Source organism: Sinocyclocheilus rhinocerous, unplaced genomic scaffold (genome assembly GCF_001515625.1).
Source record: "Sinocyclocheilus rhinocerous isolate Xijiao unplaced genomic scaffold, SAMN03320098_v1.1 scaffold656, whole genome shotgun sequence".
Taxonomy (NCBI): domain Eukaryota; kingdom Metazoa; phylum Chordata; class Actinopteri; order Cypriniformes; family Cyprinidae; genus Sinocyclocheilus; species Sinocyclocheilus rhinocerous.
The window spans coordinates 758,573-766,550 of record NW_015648010.1 but is presented as its reverse complement, the minus strand read 5'-3'; the positions used below and the strand labels follow the sequence as shown (position 1 = coordinate 766,550).

At 32.7% G+C, this 7,978-nt stretch overlaps 1 protein-coding gene across 1 annotated transcript in view; it reads right to left on the bottom strand.

Annotated features, from left to right (window-relative positions):
• Positions 1-7,978, bottom strand: part of LOC107709558 (Friend leukemia integration 1 transcription factor-like) — a 52,863-nt gene that overhangs the window by 523 nt on the left and 44,362 nt on the right. The gene's annotated exons all lie outside the window — the stretch shown is intronic.

Below are 7,978 nucleotides of genomic sequence, written 5' to 3'. Positions count from 1 at the left end.
AACAAACAAACAAACAAACAATAAATAAATAAATAAATAAATAAAAATGGACATTGGAATATTAAACTATACAAACTATACATATAATAAAATAGCAAAATGAAATAATGCCTCCAAATTATCAAAGGCATAGCTGAGAATTTCGTGGAATGTACAATGAGAAAACCACTTTAGGAGGGCAAAAAAATCGCACATATGCATCTCAGTGTTAATTTTGTGTAACTGTGGGGATTTGGCTCCCCAAGGATTCAATTAGCTGTGAACATAAGGTGATGATTGAAACAGGAGAATGTAAATTAGTTAAGACCTACTGCTGGGGTAAATACAGTCAGGGTTAATCTTTTTTCTTGACTTACAAAATAATACTTTGTCAAGGTGTCAGCGATTAGCAGTTATCGCTGGAGGATTGCGCTGGGGAACGGGAGCAGTGCAGGGAGACGAAGAGTCCAGAAAGTGATTTGCTGATGCCGTACTGAGCACTATGTAGGCTGCCTGCAGAGAAGGAGAGATATTGTTCACAGTGCTGATGATGTGAAGTAGAAAACGAAGACAAAACAAGGCTTTTCAGCCAATACGGGCAGTTAACTCCTTGGGTGCAACAGTAGTGAATCACAGAATCGGTTAAATGCCTGATTTTATTTCACTCTGGTGTTTCAGGACACAGAGGAAAAGGTGATAGTGAGCAGCATGTGGACCATGAATATCGATGAAGCCATCAAGACTGCTGATGTTAAAGATAATTTTTTAATAGTTTTTTTAAGTCTAAAGAAATCAATAGTACTTCATCTCATGTGTACTAACATGTCCAAATGAGATGAAAGATCCAGGCAGGGAAAAAACAAAACAAAAAACGCATAAATAATCAAATCTCAAATTATTCTGCGGTAGCCAGACAGTCACGTTTTGCAATTCGATTGATTTAATCCACACCTTAACTGAGTTTAAACATTGACATTTTCCAGATAATGCAATATTATTTAACTTTCTCAATAATCAACCTGCGGTAACATTTCATCACTGTCCATGTGTTTTACATAGATGTTGGGGGCAGCAGAGAGGATAATAACAGTTGCTTAGAATAATAGTGCATAAAGAATAAAGTGCTGCTGTGATGCCATATTTTGTACTAACTTGTACGTTTGCATCACACTGATTCCCATCAAAAACCCAGTAGGATTTTTCCATTGGCCTTTGGATCATTGCAGAAAATAAGCTCTGTGACCAACAAAAAATTCTGATTCCTACACATTTTTTTTCATCATGATAAACTTGATCCCTGAATTTCGTAGCCTACGTACAATCACCAAAAAAAACAAAAAACAAAACTAAAAGTAGGCTATAAATGAACTACACCATGGTAACATGACCTTAATAATGAAGTTACTGTATTTACATGCATGCATTTGGCAGATGCTTTTATCCATACAGTGTTTTTTATAAGTTCACACATTTTCTTGGAATCAATCTCAAGACTTTGTCAGCATCACGCTTTCTGCTTTGAGCTACGTGAACTTGACAGGTAACATTTGGAGGGAAAGCATTTGGGGTGAGTGATGAAACTTTTTTTATTGAAGCTTGATAAATCTTCAGTAGTGCTGCATAGTGATATCTGCCAGACAACTGTTGTTTAATATGTGTTTGTGGAATAATAACAAATCTAGAAGTCGTTTATCACTTTGTCAGCATCACGCTTTCTGCTTTGAGCTACGTGAACTTGACAGGTAACATTTGGAGGGAAAGCATTTGGGGTGAGTGATGAAACTTTTTTTATTGAAGCTTGATAAATCTTCAGTAGTGCTGCATAGTGATATCTGCCAGACAACTGTTGTTTAATATGTGTTTGCGGAATAATAACAAATCTAGAAGTCGTTTATCGTAATGATGGCATGTAATGATGGCATGTTTATTATCGGGCCGTCTGGTCCGGATGCTTAGTGAGGGTGTTTCTGGTTCCAACTAATGGAAATAAAATGCAGTATAGGTTGAATATTCAGCAGCTGAGCAAGCAAAACAGTGAAAATGTATATTAGGAGCTTTAGTGGGAGAAGAGAAAATGTAACTGTTGAAGCAGAAGAATGATACACTTCCACTGAAATATTCGACTTATTGACTGAATGATTTGGGGACACATACCACTGCCGTCTTGAGAGTGCAGACTTTAAAGTGTAGCTATATGCCAGACAGTCTGTTAGATCGTTTTGAGTTGTTTTCCAGCTGGAGTTTGTCTGAAGGGATAACTATTGAAATACCATTTGAATGCAGAAAATGGAGTCTAAATGCAGGGAGTCTGTGGGAAACCTCAGGTATAAGTGCTAGGAAGTGCTCACTTTTGTTATTATTTCTTCTGCGTATATGTATAAAGTATCTCAGGCTTCAAAAACTATTGTTGGTTATGTAGTAAGTGATTTTAAGCAGAAAGACTTGCAGACATCGTATTGAAGCAATAAACTCAATATCATCAGCCTGCTCGTTTAATTTGTATATATTGTGTGGGCTGGGTGTCTGTTTTTGGTCCATTTGTCTCCTTGTTATTTTGTATATAGACAGGCAGAAGCGACGCTCAGGTCAGGATCATGTCTTTCACTCCCACACACCATACACAAGGAAGAAAATCACCTTATTTGTGTAGCAGATCTGTACAGATCAAACGGCATTAATTGGGCAAATACATCACATAGCTCTAAATTACATGGATAGTTTGTTAAAAATGAAATGTATGGCTGATTTAGTAGGAAATGCATGTGGAATATCACAATATGCTGAAATCGGAGGGTAAAAATCCAGCGAATTTGTCTTCAGTGGCTCAAGTCCAGCCTGTAGGTCATTTCTCCAAGTGTCTCAAGTAGACATTGCTTGATGAGAATATTTTTCTCAAGCTTTTTTCTGCAGTCGCTCAGAGCGCTTTACTGAAAAGATGATGAATGGTCCTCAGCCTGAACCTGATGCAGTTTTTAAGACTTGTTGAACTAGGAAAAGCCTTTAAAAAACCTTCATGAAATGAATTACAAATGACATTTATTTCACACATTTAATAGAAGTAAATGATTTTTTAAAGATAAAATGGTACACAAGCGCCTCATTTTGGAATTACTGCAGAGTGAAGGATGGAAATTATATATAATTTCTATATAATATATATATATATATATCAGGGCTGTCAGTTTAACGCGTTAATTAATTAATTCTGAAAAAAATAACGCAATTAAAATATTTTAATGCAGTTAACACACTGGCCCCGCCCACAGACCTGTACATCATCATACATTTCATACAGTTTACTGTTAACAAATATGATGCAGGGCAACAACTCCATAAATGCAGATATGCCCTAAAATTCAAGATATTGGTGCAAAAAATGCCCCTGTATGAATTTTTGTCTCATATTTACAGTATATCATACGGTATCACACGAGCAGGGAGGGCAGTATCACACGAGTGCTGATTTTGTCCTGAATATCACGAGTTTAAATGTGATTTTATGCAACAGTTCAGTAAATACTACAAGTTTGTTTTGCGATTCGGCCCGAATCAGTTTTTTAAAGCGTTTTTGAAAAATCACATACCCTGCCTTTAATATTGTGCTATATTTTAAACACAATATTATGCATTTTTGCACAATTTTGCAGAGAACATATTACCTTTAAAGCCATAGCAGAATTGTTGTGTGTCTCCGAGCAACACAGCAGTGTTTAATTTCTGAACGAATCGTGTGAATCAATGATTCAAAGACCCATTCATAAAGAGATCCATTTACTTCTTTCCTGAATGAATCGGCAGTTTGAACGAATCATAAAAGCATTTGTTAAAAAAAATAAAATAAAAAATAGATTTGTTTAGGTTTTTAGTTTACTATAAAAATCCTGGACTTGACAATAAACATTACAGACATGCACAATAACAATTACCTCATATATATGTCTGAAAAGGACTAAAGTCATTAATCTCTTTGTTCGTTTTTTCCATGCATCGTGAGTAGGAAAGTTTGCCTCATATTTAATGTTAAAACATACTCTTTTGGGTCATGCTGTGTATTTTTCTCTTTTTTCCTCCTCAAAAGGAAAATGCATCATATTTAATGTTATAACATACCCTTCAAACCCCATTGTTTAGTATTTTCATTAGTGGACTGTTTGTTTTTGTCAAGTTTGTCATGTTTATTGCACTTGCACTTTTACTGCTGAACTCTTTGATCTGTTTGCTGTGAAATAAAAACATAAAGCACAGTTCTGCCTCCAGATACAATACAAGACTAAACGAGGGAAAATAACGAGACACACCTGAACCAAATGAACTCAATCAAACAAGGAAGAAACTGGGTCACGGGGAGCACATGGGGAAAAACCACACAAAACAGGAACACCAGACAGAAAGGACATATACATCACATTAATTAGATTAGATCCTGCATCAATCTAACCGGAAATGTTGTAGGCGACCTGGAGCTTTGGCCCTCAAAATCACCCAATCATTCCCAAGTGTAACTCCATTAGTGACGTCTAGTTGTAGTCTTGAGGGTGCAGTTTTTCATTTGTAGCCAGGATGCTATGCCGTCTATTAAATCTATCGCTCTCTAACTTTGTGAGTTATTCTTCAGGTTAAAGCATAGAGGTGACAACTAGAAGATAAAGATGTATTACTAACAGATCAATTTATTATAGGTTTGTCGGACCCCAATGCAGCAGACCATGTAAACTCTCACAAAACGGTACAAAAGCTGTCAGTGTGCCGGTACCCTTTCAAAGGGTACTGATGTGTTGCTGAATAAAAGTGTTCATTTCCTTAAGAAAAAAATAAAATAAAATTTTATTTTATTTTATTTTATTTTATTTTATTTTATTTTATTTTATTTTATTTTATTTTATTAAATTAAATTATATTTTATTTTATTTTATTGTATTTTATTTTATTAAATTAGATTAAATTAAATTAAATTAAATTTAAATAGAATGAATTAACAAACAAATAAATAAATTTAAAAATACAAAATAAATAAATACATTTATGTTTATACATTTCTAATGCCTTTTAATGATACATGAAAACATAGAGAACATATTCTATTAAAATCAACATTACATAAACACTGAACCTATTTACTTAATTCACATTCCTGGTTTTATTTTGAATGATTCATCAGTGCTTGTTATACCAAAGAAAAAACAAATCAATTGTTCAACAGATGAAAAACAAATGAAGGTGGAGTCATCGATGCGAAGCACTGTTTTGTTATTGTCACTACTTACTGTGACATCAAATGTATTGTTTTTATTCCACAGCGAACTGATATAAAAACAACACTTCAGAGGACAAATGAAAATAAAATGGTGATTGAAAAATAATCACTAAAAAGGGTTTCAAAGGCGTGACATCAATGATGCACATTTTCCTGTTGAGGTGCATGAAGGGAAAAATTAATAAATAACACAGGCCACAAGGGAATGTTTGAACATCAAATACAATGTGCATTTTCCTACTGACGATGCAAGGTAAAAACTAACAAAGGGATTTACATCTTTGTTTGAAAAAGTCTGGGTCGGAGGTCATGAGAAACAGTCAGGTTTGAGTTTTAAACAACATAGCTCAAACATTCCACAGAGCAGCAAGCAGTTCATTTCTAAAAAAAAAAAAATAAAAAAAATAGATTATGTCATGGTTGCAACCATGTTTAAAGGACTGCATGAATTTATTTAGCTCAAACAGTGGAGTGCTATACTAGTGATTCTGAAATTATGGGTTTGAATATAGAGAGGACATGAACTGAATTTCTATCTTGAATGCAATGTATTGAAAGTTATTTTGGATAAAAGTGTCTGCTGAATGCATACAAACTTTATCCCCACACTGAAACAATGTAGTGGTAGCAAGTCCTTGATTTTTAAGCAGGCACTGGGTTGAGGGGAAGATGGATGAAGCCAATGGGCAATTCTTGAGAAAACCTATTTCAGACTGCAAACGATTTGAGACTAGTGTTAAAGTTCAGGAGGACAACCACAATAAAACATACTGCCAAAGCTGCACAACAGTACACGTGTCTCAGAAAGGCCTAATCAAAGAATCTTTGAGAATCTGTGGCAAGACGCAAATTAGTGTTTACGAATGATCCCTATTTGAACTGAAAGAGCTGGAGCAATTTGTTTTTGAGCAATTTAATTAAATAGCAATTTTGCTAAGGGGAATGGATAAGAATGAAATCCCAAACATATATATATAAATATATTTTCAAATATATTTCCAAATATAAAAAATGCAAAAAATATTCCCTCAAATATGTTTTAAAATTTATTTATGCAAATATATTTTCTTTCAATATACCTTTAGGTATTTTTTATATTACTGAAATATATTTTAAATTACATTTTTTTTTTTAAAGTTTAAAAATACTTTGCCCTTCATATATTTCAATCCAAGAAAATACATTAACATTTAAAGAAAAATCATCAAGGAACATACTATACACACAATTTAATTTAATTTTATTTAATTTAATTTTATTTTATTTTTTGATATATACATTATAAATTTTTTATCTCTAGCAGGCTATTCCATCAACATTAGGTTACAAACTGGATTTTTTTTTTATTATTATTGAAATATATTTTGTTGTATGAAAGTTGAAAGTAAATATATTTCCTATTATATATTACCAAGTATATCCTATATATGGACGTGACTGTATATACATTATTTATTTATTTATTTTTATTATATTCTGTGTTAGAATTAATTTACAGGGCCATAGTTTGCAATTCTTGAGCTCGGTACAAAACCGTCATTACAGACAAATCTCAAAAGTGTAAAGCACTATGAGTGTTATTGTCACCTGACTGATATGTGATTTTCTCTTTTATCCTTCCTAACAGGAATATGTGCATCATAGTTGATGTGGCAACAAAAGCTTGTAGGCTGGGTGATTTCTGTCCCTTTTTGTGCTTGTTAGAAGGAAAAGCAGCCTGATCTTTGATGTTATAACATGCCCTTGAAATGCAGTTGTTTTGTGTTCACAGCAGCGATCGCTTGCAGTGTTGAACTAGTTTGCAAGGTTTATTGTAATCACCATTTCTTTAACATTTCACTTCTGTACAGTTTATTATTTAAAAAAAAAATGAAAGCAGAGCACAGTGTTATCTCCAATACGTCATTGGTGGTTGCCGTGTGTTCCCCGAGTACTGAGGTGGAACATACTAAGAATTACCATAATTATGAGTTGCAAACTTTGAAGTTCAGATCAAATCATAATTACAACTGAGAACTTCAGGAATAATCTGCTACTTCAGTATATAAATATACATTAGGTCATTGCCGTTGCCCTCTGTATGATGAGACATTAGTGTCTTTCACTAAACACAGAAATCATACACTAACACTTTCTTTAAAAAAATCTATAAATGTATTTTTTTATGACAATTACTTATGATTAAATAATAATGACAATGCATGTAATTTGCTTTGTCAAGAGACAATTACTTATGGTAATAATACAATAAATAATAATGACACTAAATGCCATTTGTGAACCATGACACCCCATTTTTTTTATATATATTATTATAGTTTTTGCTAATATTTAGAATTAGGCTTTAATTTCATACTTTTTGTATTTATTTAAATGTTAGATAACATTTCCTGTTTTAGTTACAGTAATTGTGTTGTTGTTGTTGTTGTTGTTATTATTAAACATGTCTCTAAAGTTTTATTATTATATTTTTTGTTTAGTTTATTTAGTTTTAGTTTATTTTTTAAATAATGAGAAGATGTGGCAATTATATTTTATTTTATTTTATTTTATTTTATTTTATTTTATTTTATTTTCAGTTAATGTTCATTTTATTTCCAATAATGAAAACGTCTTTTATGGTTTTAATTAACCAAACCCGTATGACTTTCTTTCTTCTAAGCAACATTAATGAAAGTCATAAATATTCTGTGGGAAGAATATATTCTGAGATTAAGTTTATATACAGTATGTGTGTGTGTGTGT